The sequence below is a fragment of the Myotis daubentonii genome, chromosome 4 (assembly GCF_963259705.1).
Source record: "Myotis daubentonii chromosome 4, mMyoDau2.1, whole genome shotgun sequence".
In the NCBI taxonomy this organism is placed as follows: Eukaryota; Metazoa; Chordata; class Mammalia; order Chiroptera; family Vespertilionidae; genus Myotis; species Myotis daubentonii.
In genome coordinates, this window is record NC_081843.1 from 85,849,447 (window position 1) to 85,865,291 (window position 15,845).

Genomic DNA, 15,845 nt, shown 5'->3' on the forward strand with positions numbered 1-15,845 from the left:
CATGGATCTGTCTCTGGCCCAATGGCGTAAGCTGGGCCCTCTCTAGAGAAGAAACCTGAGTTCCCTATGATCAATGCCAGAGCCCCGCCAGCAGGCGAGGGAATCCAAAGGCAGTTGCTGGGCATGGAGGCCAGAGGGACATAGGCTATCAAGGAGACAAAACTGAACCTCACATCACCCTACTTGGCCCAGAGATGGCTGGTAGTCAACGACGGGTAAGACTCCACAGGGTGGGGCAACCTAAGACAGGCACAGTCGGGGGCCAGTAGGAGAAAACTTGGGGTGCAACAAAGGTGGGGCACAGACCCCCCTCCCCAATGGTGCAGGGGCTTGAACACTCGCCCCTTCTGATGAAGGTCTCCTGTCCCCATGGCTGCTTCCTGCTTCCCATGCCCAGCTCAGATCGGGACCCAGGTAAAGACAGAGACTGGCTGACAGCAGCTGCCCTCTCACTGCAATAGGACTTGTTTCCCATTTCTACCTGGGACCACAGGGAAAGGGGAAGCTGAAGGAAAGGGCTGTGTCAGGATGCTGCCTTCTTCCCTTTCTTCTCCCTCTTTTTTCTAAACACTTCCATGCCTTGTAGTTCTTTTGCTTTCTCTTCTTTTTCTACTACCCTCCATTTTCCATATCAGCTGGATCCAGAGGGCACAGCTTACTCCTCCTCGGACATCGACACCACCATCAACCACGGCCCTGATGGACACTTTGATGCAGTCCTTCAACTTGCAGACGCTTCAGGAAGCCTGTCGCCAGTGACGCCGCCCGCTAGCCAGACCAACAAAGACAATCAAACCAATAACTTGAGGACAGCTGAAATCCCTTGACTGAAGAGGCTGGCAACCTTCTACAGGAATGGGGCTCCTTCTGCGCTCCATCCACTATGTTTATAGCTATGCTCACTATCATTGCTTGCCACTCTTCTTCCGAGACTTAAATGGCCCAGTCTGAGAGGTGGCCACTGATTTGCATGCGTGAGCATTTAAAAAATAAAAAAGGGGGAATTTGCCGGAAGCCGGTCCATCCTTGCTGCCTGACACAGTCGCTGCAGGAAAGAAACATCTGCACAGCATATGTTTCAAGGGACCTGGCGTATATAGCATACTGTTCTTAATATGTTTGCTCCCCTTAGCGCTGTGTGTTTTAACCAAGGTCACCTCTCCGAGAAAGGTTGTTTCCCCAGGTAGGAATTTTTCCCTGAAGTCAGGGAGGGGATGAAACTCCTTAACTAAGTGCCAGGCGGGTAGTTAATCACTACAAACAATCATGCTTAAGCTACATAATCTTTACTCCCTGGAATGGAGGTAAGAAACGCCCTAACCTTTGTAATAGAAATTGACAGGATTAAAATCAACTGGTATAAATACGGATGTAACAAGACAATAAACAGCAGAGCCTCTCTGGAGATCAAGACCAGAACTTGGCTGGAGATCCTGGCTAGGCTGCTGATCAACTGAACGCTGTCTCCGTGTCATTCCTTCTTCGCCGACTCCGTCCACACCTTTGGGGAACCCCTGGACCTGCTGGGGTTGGACCCCGGCAGGCAGTATGTAATAGGAAGACTTGGCCTAATCATGGAGGTCAGGCAAGGCTTCCCCAAACTAAGATGATTGAGAGCTATGATGGGGTATTTTAGCTTAACAAGACAAAGTAGGAGTGAAGGGCTTCTAGGAAAAGTTAACATACATGCAATGACTCTATAGTGGGAGGAAAAATGGTGGCTTCTACGTCATGAATAAAGGCTAGAATAACTAACTTCTTGGTGGCAATGATAGGAAGGTAGAGGAAACTGGACACATTTAAGATATTTAGAAGAAAGAAATGATAGAGCTTTTGATAAGGCTTTGGATTTGAGATGGAGGGGATAGGAATGTGTGGAAGGTGACTCCTGGGCTTCTGGTGTTCTTACAGGATGGATGTGGTCCTTCTACCGAGATGGAAACACTGAGTGAACACCAAGGAGGACTTGAGGATGTGTTAAGATATAGGAACCTGGAGAGCAATATGTACATTTAGAAATTTTGATTTATTATTAAATTTATATCCCCAAAAGACTGTTGATTAAATATAGATAAAAAAAGAGGGATACTTTTGTTAAATTGTTTTTTACTCATGCAAGTTTGATCCCAAGCTATGTTTACTAGATATACAAGTTGCCATTTACCGAATTAAAATTCTTATGTAGCACCCCAATATATCTCTAGGAACTCAAGATGTTAAAATGGGTAGAAATATAGTGACAATCATTTCTAATTTAATTTTTCATTTATTGGAAAGACTATCCATTCCTGCAAAATATTATGTGGAGAAAGTGCTTAGAAATAGCAGCCTTAAGCATATTCTCTTATTTCATCATGAATAAGCAAAACAAGACCTACCTTAGTTATTAAAAACTTCCAAGCATCATTTCATAAAAGCAGGTTTCCCCTCTATTATTTCTCATGCTATAATGTAGTTAGCTTTGATCTATACTTTCATATATATTGAGTTCCTAAACCAAGAAATAATTTTAAAATTTAATTATTTAAAAAAAATAATTCAAAGTAAGTCAAATAGCATAAACTACATTAATTGAAAGTAAATCAAAGTGATTATATATATTTTTAAATAAAGCTACTATGGACATTCATGTACAAGTTTTTGTTTTTTTAAAAATATATTTTTATTGATTTCAGAGAGAAAGGGAGAGATAGAGAGAGATTGAAACATCAATGATGAGAGAAAACCCTCAATCGGCTGCCTCCTGCACACCCCCACTGGGGATCGAGCCCGCAACCCTGGCATGTGCCCTTCACCAGAATCAAACCCGGGACCCTTCAGACTGCAGGCCAACGCTCTCTCCACTGAGCCAAACCAGCCAAGGCCTTATATTTCTTATTAAATTGAAAATATCTAAATGAGTAAAATATCATTAATATTATTAAATATTATATTATAGTCAGACTTTTATAATAAATGAACCTAAATTAAAATATCTTAAGACCAATATATGGTTTTATATATGACAATGAAAGAAGTCCATACATTTAAAAAGTGGGCAGCTATCCTACAACACATTGCACATAAATTGAAAATGACAGAAAGCAAATAATTTAAGCTTTACATCTGGACTTACATCATTTGTTTTTAGAATACATGGTATTAACATTTATTTGTTATAAAAAAAGGTTCACTGAATTTTATGGGGCTGATAAAGTTTATAGAGTTTCTGATATATAATTTCTTACTTATTCTAGTTAGAAGAGAACTTAAAGATTTTCTGATTCAACCCTTCTATATTTTTCTGATAATGAAATTAAAATTGAGGCCTAGGGAGGTGAAATGACTTGCCTGAGTGGTGGCTTGATTTAATTCAAAAAATGTGGGCTTTAAAATTATTCAGAATTTGTCTTTCCCTGACTAGCTTATTTCACTTAGCATAATATTCTCCAGATCCATCCATGCTATCCTAAAGATAGATTTCCATCCTTTGAGACAGCATGGAGGGACCTGGATAGTATTATGCTGTACGAAATAAGCCAGACAGAGAAAAGACAAGTATCACATGATCTCAATCATATGTGAAATCTACTGAACAAAATAAACTGATGAACAAAATAGACCCAGAGACATGGAAACATGGAACAGACTGTGGGTGGGTGGGTGGATGAGAAGAGATCAACCAAAGAACTTCCATGCATTTAAGCATAACCCATGGACACAGACAATAGGGTGGTAAAGACCTTGTGTGTGTGTGTGAGGGGGGGGCGTGGGGGAGAGGGGAGCTAGAACATTTGTGATACTTTCAACAATAAAGATTTAAGGAATTAAAAAAGGATAAGATTTGCTTCATTTTTTTTTTTAAGGCTGACTAGTATTCCATTGTGTAAATGTACAACAGCCTTTTTATCCACTTATCTACTGATGGCTCAGGGCATGAGATTTGTGCATTCGGGGTGGGGGGGGGCGCGTCCCTCAGCCCAGCCTGTGCCCTCTCACAGTTCAGGAGCCCTGGGGGGTAGCGGGGGGGGGGGGGGGGGGCAAGAGAACCTTAGTGCTGCTGCAGAGGCGGAGAGGCTCCTGCCACCACCGCTACACTAGCCAGCTATGAGCCCAGCTCAGGGCTTCTGGCTGACGGTGCTCCCCCTGTGGAAGCGCACTGACCACCAGGGGGCAGCTCCTACATTGAGCACCTGCCCCCTGGTGGGCAGTGAATGTCATAGCAACTGGTTGTTCCACCATTCGGTCAATTTGCATATTAGCCTTTTATTATATAGGGTGGGCACTTGGGCTACTTCCAAATTTTGGCTATTGTAAATAATGGTGCAATGAACATAGGGTGCATATATTCTTTCAAATAAGTGTTTCAGATTTCTATGGATATAGTCCCAGATGTTTTCACTTATATGTGGTATCAAATGAACAAAATACACTAACGAAGTGGAGACAAACTTGTGGATACAAAGAACAGACTGACAACTGTCAAAGGGGAGAGGGTTGGGGGCTGGGTGAGAAGAGTGAAGGGGTTAATTAAGCAAAGAAAATAGAGAGACTCATAGACACAGACCACAGGATGGTGATTGCCAGAGGGAAGGGTTTTGGGGGCAGGTAGAAGAAAGTAAAGGGGGGATAAAAGAAGGTAAAGGGGAGATAAATGGTGATGGAAGGAGAGTTGACTTGGAATGTCAATAATACAATGTACAGATTATGTATTGTAGAATTATATACCTGAAACCTATATCATTTTATTAACCAATGTCACCCCAATAAATTAAATTAAAAAATAACTCATAAAGAATTAAGTTCAATATTTGGCTCTTTCAACTTTCCAGTTGTGGGACATTTGGTAAGTTACTGACTCCAGTATTCTAAAGGGTGATATGAGAATGATAGCAACACACAATGCTTGATACATTAAAGGCACCTAATCAATTCTATCTTTAGCATGGCCCTAGACTCCATAGCTTATAAGTGACATTCCCTGTGATCTTTTCTCTTTCTGATTCCTAAAATGCAGTTAAAGCTGGGATTTAAAAAATCTCTTGCACCCTTTACCTCTTTTAAGTTCCTAAAAAATATCAATGTGAGAAACCATGTTGTCTAGATCAAGTCTATAAAAATTAGGACATTAAAGGAAAAATAAATGAAAACATTTCATAAAATTAAAAATGATGATTATTTAGATATAATCTGCTTTTTTAAAAACTGGATTTTCTGATTTAATAATAATTAGAAGGAAAAGGAGAAAAGAAAAAAACCTTGATCTAGTAGGTAACCTCTGTCTTGAAGTACTTATTTCCAACATGAAGTGTTGCAGCAGAGATTCTCCCATCAATTGTGTGGTATGAAGGCTTTATTTCTTTTTAATGCTTTCAAGCCACCTCATATTGGACTGACATTTTACTTTAACAGGTCTTATCAAAGATTGTGTGTGACTACTTGGGGTGTTACACTTCTTGGAGTGCTTCAGATCACATTCTTTTTTTCTTGTTCTTCTTCTGGGTACTGGTGCTTTGTTTATAGTGAAAGAGCAGAGCATGAATGGGTTTCTCTTGTGCTCACCTTCAGAAGTGTCTTTGCCATCTGTGAAAGCTGGGGGAAATACTTGCTGCTCTGACTTTGGCTTAAATGAGACTGAATAAGTCTAATTTTACAACAATGACAGATTTAACAATTTTTATTTAAGATCATTCTGTCTCAAAACTATGAGTGGTAAAGTGAAGTTTGGTAAGGTGTTACTCAAGGTTTCATAGCCAGAATATGCCATGCAGATGGGATGCTTAATTTTTGTCCACTATTGAGTTGTAATGTCTCCATTGATTTTTCTATTTAAAGCTTACCTTTCACTGCCAGCAATGTTTTCATGAAGTCATTTAATTTAATTTAGAGCAGCATTTAGTTGTAAACATCTAATTTTCTTTCTACTTATGTAGCATAGCAATTTAGAAGAGAAAGAGACAGGGTAATCCTATACAATAAAAGCCCAATATGCAAATTGACTGAACAGCGGAGTGACCAGTGGAACAACCGGTCGCTATGATGCACACTGACCACCAGGGTTCAGATACTCAATGCAGGAGCTGCCCCAGCCCGCAAGCCCCAGGCCAGCCAAGGCGGGTGCCAGCGGGGGCCCCCGACTGCCCTACCAGTTGCCCCACAGATTGCCCCTGATCCAGCCAGGCCTAGGGACCCTACCCATGCATGAATTTTGTGCACTGGGCCTTCTAGTCCTATATAATAAGGAGCTAATATGCAAATGGTTGTCATGCCCTCATGCTGTCACACTGTAATGGCTCAGACACTCAACACTGGGGAGATAGGAATGGGGACCAGCCAGGCACAAATGAGCTCACAAGAGGAGAATGGGGACCAGCCACGCACAAATGAGCTTGCGAGGGAGGAATGGGGATTAGACAGGCACAAATGAACTTGTGAGAGAGGAATGGGGACCAGCCAGGCTGCGGCCCAGGAAAGGGACAAGCCGCCCACCCCGTGATTCCGGGTGCCAGTGGCTGCACCTGTGCCTGTGGCCCAGGAGAGGGACAAGCCACCTGTCCCATGGTCCCAGGTGCCAGCAGCTGGGGCTGCAGCCTGGGAGAGGGACAAGCCACCCGCCTAGTGGTCCCAAGCATTAGCAGCTGCACCTGCACCTGTGGCCCGGGAGAGGGACAAGCCACCCGCATAGCCAGGCATCAGCAGCTGCACATGCGCCTGTGGCCCAGGAGAAGGACAAGTCACACACCCCATGGTCCCTGCAGTCCCGGGTGCCAGCAGCTGTGTCTGTGGCCAAGGAGAGGAACAAGCTGCCCACCCTGTTGTCCCAGGCACCAGCAGCTGTGGCCCAGGCGAAGCCGCCCGCCCACGGACCCCTGTGGCTGCAGCTGGCCCGGGCAAAGCTGGCCTGGGTCCTGGGTGCCTGTGGCTGGCCAGAGGGAGGGAAACCCGAGTCCTGGGTGCCTGTAACCAGCCGGTGGAGGGAATCCTGGGTTCCAGGTGAGGGGCAAGGCAGAAGCGGTTAGGGGAGATCAGGCAGGCAGGCAGAGTGCTTAGGGGCAATCAGGCAGGCAGAGGTGGTTAGGGGTGATCAGGCAGGCAAGCAGAGTGGTGAGGGGCGATCAGTCATGCAGGCAGACGAAAGGTTAGGAGCCAGTGGTCCTGGATCGCAAGAGATGGTTGGACATCCCCCGAAGGGTCCTGGATTGGAGAGGGTGCAGGCCGGGCTGAGGGACCAATCTTCCCCACCCCCATGCATGAATTTTGTACACCAGGCCTCTAGTTAATATATAATATAGCTGTTAGAAAATTGTATGAAAAAGTACTGTAGAAACAACTGCTTTTAATTAAAAGGTTTAATTTGCTACAGTGGTCAAAATTTTACCCCAGCCCTTTAGCCACCTGTGTTAACTCTATTGGCTCTTATCAATCCATTGGTCCCAAAAGAAAAAGGAGCCATTTATAGTGACCCCAATATAAAATTCATGACTCAAGTTTTCCTTGACATTTCTTCAATGAAATATTGACATAGTATGACTTTTCTTAGGTTAAAGATTTAATTTTAGCAGCCTGTACTACTTCTGTTGAAAATGTTTTTTTAAAAAAACAATAGATTTACTATTCTTGTATTAAGAATAATAATCTCAATCTCCCAACATTAGACTCTGGCCTTTTTTAATATTGTGATATGTTTTCACTGATTCAACGTTTTACTAACTTCCTGCTATGGGGGAGCAATGTGGAAAAGTGTAGCAGTCTCTAATGTGGGCTTTAAAGATGTATTAGGACTTTTTTTTTTTCCTGCAAAACACTTTATTGTTTCATTTGGTCCCATGCATGGGAGAGGGCTCCAGGGTGGCTAAAAGAACAGCTAGTAGTTTCGGGGAGAGGCTCAGGTAAAAGCCAGACACCAGGGGATGGAGAGGGGCCCCGCAAAGGCCTCTGGGCTCCAAAAACTCCTAGTTGTGTTTGAGGGTGAGCCTTTCGAAGAGATACTTGCCCAGCCCAGCCCAGCCCAGCCAGCCTGTGGATATGAGTCAGGTGTTGCCCATCTTCTTGATGAGTTTCACCTCCTCACCCAGGAAGTGGTTCTCCAGGAAATCACAGAGGTGAAGGCCTGCGTGGTAAGAACCCAGGGCCTGCAGCTCCAAAAGGGCCTGGTTCAGGTTCCTCTCCAAGGCCAGGGCGGCTTCCATGGCAACCTGAGTTTTGCCGCACTCACCTTGGGACGCTTTCAGCAAGTCCTGGAAGAGAACTCGGCTACAGCACTGGTTTTGCAACTTTAAGAGATGCTCAGCACCCTCGCGCTTCTTCTCAGCCAACTAGCGAAAAAAGTGGCCCGCACCCTGGAGTGCCATATCCTCATCGTGGAGGTTGAAATAGAAGCCCAGAGAGAGGTAGGTGTGGGCGGCCCGCAGATGCAGGTCGGCCAGGTGGTTGACCACAAACTCCACCACAGTGGAATAATTCTGACAAATTTGTGAACTCATGGTTGTTCGGCAGTATTGAGTTAGCGTAAAAAAACAAAACCAAACCAGTGTGTTGGCTGGTCCCAGAGGTGGTCTGAAGGTGGTGACTGGATAAGATGCTGGAGAGTGGCCGGAGGCTAGAAGCCCCGTCCCTGAGTCTGTTCTGTCCAAACACTGTTGCAGCAAGAGACAGATCCAGGGCCACCGAGGACATTTCCAGGACTTTTACTTATATTTACTTTTTAATTTCATTCTTTTTCAAATTTCAACTTTTTGTATATATTTGATAAATATATAGTAGCACATGTATAGAATAAATAAATACATAAATTGGGAAATGCATTAAAAATATTTTTACTGATGGGGTGCATAGTCAAAATAGTGTAGAGATCATTGGTGCAGTGAAAAGAGAATAGTTATTGAATTCAAAGACCTGGATTCAATCCTCAGCATCACTTGTACTTTAAGATCTGAATTCTATAGAATAAAAGTGTCCGGTCATCTGTTCAACCAATCAAAGCATAATATGCTAATGATATGCTAAGGCTGCTCAACCACTCGCTATGACATGCACTGACCACCAGGTGGGAGGCAGTTGACCAGTCACTATGACATTCACTGACAACCAGGAGGCAAATGCTCCGACTGGTAAGTTAACTTGCTGCTGGGGTCCGGCTGATCGGGACTGAGTGAGATGGGCTGGACATGCCCTGGAGCCCTCCAGCAGTCCCTCCCTGGCTGGCCAACCTCCTGCATCCCTCCCTGGCCCCGATTGTGCACCAGTGGGGTCTCTCAGCCTGGCCTGTACCCTCTCGCAATCTAAGACCCCTCAGGGGATGTCTGAGAGCTGGTTTTGGTCTGATCCTGCAGGCTAGGCTGAGGGACCCCACTGGTGCATGAATTTGTACACTGGGCCCTCTAGTATCATAGAAAAGATTCAGGCAGAAGTTGGTGGTTAAACTAGGCAAGAGTTCTGTTTCCTCCCAGTTATAAGTTTCTTGATTCTAGGTCATGTGTGCCTATTCATAAACTGAATTGAAGATCAGTTCCAAAATAAATATAAAATCAAAGCATTGAGGCAAAAGACTATCTTAGCCAGCCCAGGCTGCCACAACAAGACACTCTACTAGGTGGCTTAAACAACAGACATTTATTTTCTCAGAGTTCTGGAGGTTGGGAAGTTCAAGATCCTGGTGCTATTTTGATTAAGTTCCTTATGAGAGGCCTCTTCTAACCCTAATTACCCCCAAAGGCCTCATCTATAAATAGTATCATATTGGGTACAGGGCTTTGACATACTCATTTTGGGGGAATGCAAACATTCCATATACAATGGAGAGTTTGATTCTTACCAAATGGTTTTAATAAGTTTGATGCCCAGAGAATGGTTCCCAGTAATCTGAAGTCCTCATAGTCTCTCAATTGGCTAACACTGAAATTGATCTGGTTAACATCTTTCTCTTCATTTCTATTTTCTAGATTTTTATGTTAGGAGATTCAATGGTAATTTGTGAGGTACTAATTAATCATCTCTTTATAGACCTAGGGCTAATTTGAATTTTACTCAAAAATATTTTCTCTTTCTTTATGATTCTTGTTTTGCTTGTTTTATATTGTTTGTTCTTAACATCCAGTCCAATGACATAGGTCTACGAAATTACCTGTCCTGCCAATGAATTTACTAGTTGAGCTAACTTTCAGAGGTTTGCAAATTTCAGAGTTGCTTATCTGAGTCATCCCATTGCCTCTACCAATGCCACTGCTTTTATGCTAACAAGGAGTGGGAAGCAAAGGTAGAGACAAGGGTAGAGGCACTTAAAAATTCCTACAATTATAGTATGTACTTAAATTGAGGGTTATTTTAAAATATTTTAAAGCAACTTTCCTTAGAATATCTCTGTTGTCTCTGAACTCATGAATTTTTATAAATCTTTTCATCTGAAGAATGAACTAGATAAACTTAAATTCTTCTTTATTAATCAATTCTAATTGAATTCTAAGATATCATTTGGTATTTTCCACTAAACTCTTAGTTTCCTAGTAGCCTGTATAATTTTCTTCCTTCTAGTTTGGAATGATTCAGGATATTTTCTGCTCAATTGGATTTGTTAGTTTCTTGATGAAATTGCCCTCAGTTTGACTTAGGATTCTTTTGGATGTTCTACATTCGGGTAAAATTGTCACTCACCAGATGTCTTTTAATTGAGGTTCCCTGTTTTTCTATTTTTTAGTGTTTATTCAAAACTGGAAGCAAATCCTGGCTGTTGGGAAGGTGTAGACCAAGCATGTCAAATGCAAAGGTTTACGTTTATGTGGGCCGCAAAAAACCAAAAACTTCAATTTTCATAGAAATGTTGATTTATTTTGATAGAGACATGCTGAATAAAAAGGACTGAAATAAATAATTGTTAACATAAAATACCAGTAATAGGACATTTTAATAAAAATTAATGTTTTCCTTGAACATTAACTTACCAGACATTGAATAACTGCACAAATTAATAAGTGTAAGGCAAATAAACCTATTTTTCTTGTTCTCCGAAAGCAAAATATTTCTTGTTGCGCACAGCAAACAAGTCAGTACAAGACTAATGACATGGCAATCGGCTGCTAAAATATTCGCTGCTAGTATTAGTGGAGAGAAATGGTGCAACTGTGCGTAAGGGAAATGAATGCCACTGATTATAAAAATTAGTCATTAGGGAATGTTGTAGTTAATTATTAATAATTTTGTATAACGGGATATTGTAAAACTTAAGTTATGAAATTTTTATTAAAATTTTTCTTATACACCGTTATGTTGGCTGGGCCGCAAAAATATTTGTTGTGGGCCACATACGGCCCACAGGCCGTGAGTGAAGTTGACATGGTTGGGGTAGATTATCTGGAAAATTATTTGTATACTGAATTTAAAGCCCACCTAAATGGGCTGTTAGATTTGAGTACGGGGATAGGAGCCCACCTGGGGAAATAGGCCCAGCAGGTGCCGTAGGATTGCCTCTTTCCACAGCAGACTTTAAAAATGTTGTCCAAAGCTTCTAAACCAAATTTATCTGAAAAAGATGAAAATTCTCTAGTTGTACTTTTACATTGCTAACCTTTTGGAAGCAATTGTTCTTTCAATGGCCCAGGGTGAGAATTTAGGCCATTTTATTCCATCAGTGCCTACCTGGAAAGGGCAGACCAAGAAGCAATTTGGAAAGGATGGTACATTTTGTATGACCCTGTAGAGATATCTGCATTTACTATTCCTCAAAATTACCCTATAAGAATATTGATTTTGGGAGTTCTATGGTTAAATAAAAATAATGGATCTTTTCCCAGACTGACCTCCTTTCTCTTCTATATCAATTATTTCCCAAGATATAAGATTGACAAAGTGGTCACAGCTTATAATCCTGATAAAGTGAAGTATACGGAAACTGGATTTTTCACTTGTAGTCACTCCTTAGGGTCCAAAGAAAGTTAAAGGATATACTACAAGTAAATATTCTTTGAAAAGTTCAAAGTATAAAGAAAAAACAAAATCATATTCTTGCTTGTATCTTTATTAGCAGCAAACAGAAATGAGGATTTGTGCTTTTAGAGGTTTTATGCCTTTGGTTATTATTCTTATCTTCTGGCTTGTGCCCTTTTTGAATGAAATTCAGCAAATGTTTATTGAATGACTGCTGTGTATTAAGAACTGTGCTAGGCTGTAGGTATCCATACAGTTGTGAGTAAGATACATATGGTCTCTATTGTCATAGAGCACATTTAACAACTATATGTATAATTTTTATTGTATTACCCTCTGAACCCAGTCTGACCCTAACTAACCAAGCCTATCCCACTTTAATCTTTAATTTGTCCCAGAAGTCTCACGTCCCAATCCTCTCATTCCTCTGTGAACCTGTTCTTCACTGCATCGTGCTTATCTTGTTTGGCAGAGATATTTTGATCTGTGAATAATGTGCCATAATTGTCAATTATGTTCATTGTTGCAGAAACATAGACTATTTTAGAGTGATTAAAAAAACTTTTCTCATATAATCGGCAATAGTATAAGAATAGATGAGGGTATAAATAAATGTTAGTATAGAGGAAAGAGCTGAAAGAATAGGGAATGATCAGCAACCATTTGCTTTGAAATCAGTCAGAAGACAGTGGATAAAGCCAATCATTACATTGTTGCCTTAGAAAAATCTTCACTTTTTTCAATATTGTGATGTGTTTGCTATCTCATTTTTGGACAATTTCTATTTGGAGTTGAATTGCAAATAATTATACCCAAGAAAATTTTGCATATATTGCACTTAACAATGTAAACATCAAAGATCCTATATAATAAAAGGGTAATATGCAAATTGACTGAACAGCAGAACAACCAGTCGCTATGACATACACTGACCACCAGGGGCAGATGCTCAATGCAGGAGCTGCCCACAGCCTACAGGCCCCAATCACCTTGCCTGAGCCAACCTCTCAGTTCCTTCCCCTGGCTGGCAGGCTCCTATCACCCAATGGGGGATGGGGAGCCAGGGGTGGGTGGCGGCAGGGGGCGGGGCTGGCTGCCGACAGCTGAGGAAGATGGCCCTGATCATAGACCAGGCCTAGGGACCATATCCGTGCATAAATTTTGTGCGCTGGGCCTCTAGTATATACATAAAAATGGATAGAAGAATTGATGATGAATATTAAAGAATGACTCCTAAGGACAGAATTGCTTTATAACACAGTTAAATTATGAAAAAAAAAGCCTAATAATTTGGTTTTCTGTTAGTATTATTAGAGTTTTCTATTAGTATTATTTTCCTCTAGAAAAAAAATTGCTTATGAAGGCTTATTATTTTTAACTAAAGCCAAATCTCTATTTTAAAAATTTGGGTTAAATATAAATTTTTACTATTGAAATGGCAACTTATAAACAAGGGTATTGAAGGTTAAAAATGGTTTCTGAGTTCAGATAAGATCAGGCATATTCAGGGTTGTGTGGCCATAAACAAAAATGATTTCAAAAATCATTGATATGTTTACATGGTTTTCTAAGATAAATACTTTCAAGGGCAGCACGGGGGATAATACTGAAGGTCCTGATTTATAGTCTTGCTTCTGTCACTTTGTATGTATGTTTTGGTGGGAGAAGAAGGTGAGAAAATCATAAATAACTTGGTTATTATCAAATTCTCCCAGTGTCTACCATGATTGCTTCAAAGGTAAAATAAGAAACAGTAATGAAAGCACATTGCAAAATAAAAATAAACAAGCCAAACAAGCAAAAACATCCCACACTAATGTTATACAATATTTAATTATATTCTCTTCTTCTTTACCAAGTTATTTAAGTCTTAGGATTTTTTTTAAAAATAGAATGAACCCATCAATAAACAGATTAAGGAAGAACCAGCTTTACTTGTAGTGTTGGGAACTTGTCAGTTCTCATGTTCCCATAAATGGTGCATATTAAAAGTCATGATGCCATGGCCAAGAATACTTAATGATTATGTAGTTAGAGACACCCTGACCCTGCTTTCCAGTTCCTTCTGTCACCTGGGTTGGGTCCCATACCTTACACCCAGGATTGGCAGTATAGCCCCATTAACAGCATAAGGCTGGGGATAACATATTTAGCTTATGACTCTCCTATGATCACCCCCCCCCTCCCATTCTTACTATTATAGCAGTCTGGGCTTCTGTTTTGGCAATATTGCTTCTGTGTTAATAATTTGGGCATGTTTATATCTCTCAACATCCTGAACTTAATCCAGTCAACAATATTTATTAAGCCCTCACCAAATATTGACTGCTCTGCAGCAGTCATATCCTGTGGAGCTGTGCACCAAATGGTATCCCGGAGGTTCAGAGAGTGAACATTTCACCAGTTCATTTTCAGGTTTGGATTTGCAGAGAATCTGGCTCACTGAGTGTTCAAAATGTAAAAATGTAAAATGTTTAAAACCAAATGTATTAAAACTATTGAAAACAAATTATAACACCACAATGCCACAACAAAAACAATCTCCACAAAGTCATTGTACGTAAAAAAAAAACCCTACAAGATTTAGAGGTCTTCATCTCTGTTTAATGCACATGGGTTAAAACATTACTAAATAGCAAACTTGCATTTTTCCAGAAGAGGCCATTACATAGCATTAATTTACCAGTAGGCTTGCATATCAACATAATATAAATCATACCACTGGAGACCTAGATATTGCTTATAAACAGTAGTCTCAGAAGGATACTGAAAGATAAACAAGGGAATTTAGGAAAAGATGAGAAGTCCACAGTATGCATGCATATAAAGACTAGAAAAGCTAAATGTAAAAAATCATGCAGTGATTCAGAACAAGTGTTTCCTCACTCAAAGTGAACGAAGTAATGGGCAGAGTAGTCAAGAGGAGCATGTCCTCCAGTGGGTAGTGTTGTTGTCTATTCCAAAAGCATTTGTAGGTTCTGATTTCCCAAAGCAAAGACCTTCCCAGAGACCTTAGAAAATATTAGAGTCAATTCTCATTCCACCAAACATATCCAAAGGCACTGAATCATCAGTGAATCCAGTCACCATTCTTACCCTATTCCTATCACTTCTATTACTCCAAGAAGATAAACTTGATTTCTTAATTTTAGAATATTGATGAATTCTGGAGTGACCTATCTAGCCTCTGCATTAAGCTCAGAGATGTAGAGAGTTGCTAAATTAGAACATCATACCCAAAGACACACACACACACACACACACACACACACACACACCACATATCATATTAAAATTGCTAAAAACCAAAGACAAAAAAAATCATGCCCTGGCAGGTTTGGCTCAGTGGTTCAGTGGTTAGAGTGTCAGCACTCAGACTGAGAGGTCAAGGTTTGGTTCCCAGTCAAGGACATGTACTTCAGTTGCAGGTTTGATCCCTAATCAAGTCGGGACATGTGTGGGAGGCAACTGATTGATGTGATGTGTCTCTCTCACATAGATATTTCTCTCTCTACCCATATCCTCCACTCTCTCTAAAAAAAAAAAATCAATGGAAAAAATATCCTCAGATGAGGGTTTTAAAAAATAAAAAAAGAAAGAAAATCCTGAAGGCAGTCGGGGGGTTGGGGGGGAAGGCAGGGGAAGGAAAGACAAATTAACACAGAGCAACAAGAATAAGAATTACAGTAGATATACCCGGAAACTATGAAAGCAAGAAGACAAAGGAGTGGCATCTTTAAAATACTGCAAGAGAAAACTGTTAACCCAGATTCTATGTCCAATAAGACTGTGATTGAAATGTAAAATAAAACTACTTTCTCAGAGTGAACTATTTCAGCTTCCTATCCTCTCTGATATCCCCAAAGTATCATGCATGTATGTTCTCATGATTTTTTACTTTCATTATTCAAGTCTGAGAGAATGAACATGTTCATTAATGACAATTT

The 15,845-nt window shown here is 40.8% G+C and overlaps 1 long non-coding RNA gene and 1 pseudogene across 3 annotated transcripts in view; one reads left to right on the plus strand and one right to left on the minus strand.

Moving 5' to 3' along the window:
* Positions 1–15,845, plus strand: part of LOC132233616 (uncharacterized) — a 433,774-nt gene that overhangs the window by 286,405 nt on the left and 131,524 nt on the right. The gene's annotated exons all lie outside the window — the stretch shown is intronic.
* On the minus strand, positions 1,928–8,462 carry LOC132232510 (ferritin light chain-like; annotated as a pseudogene).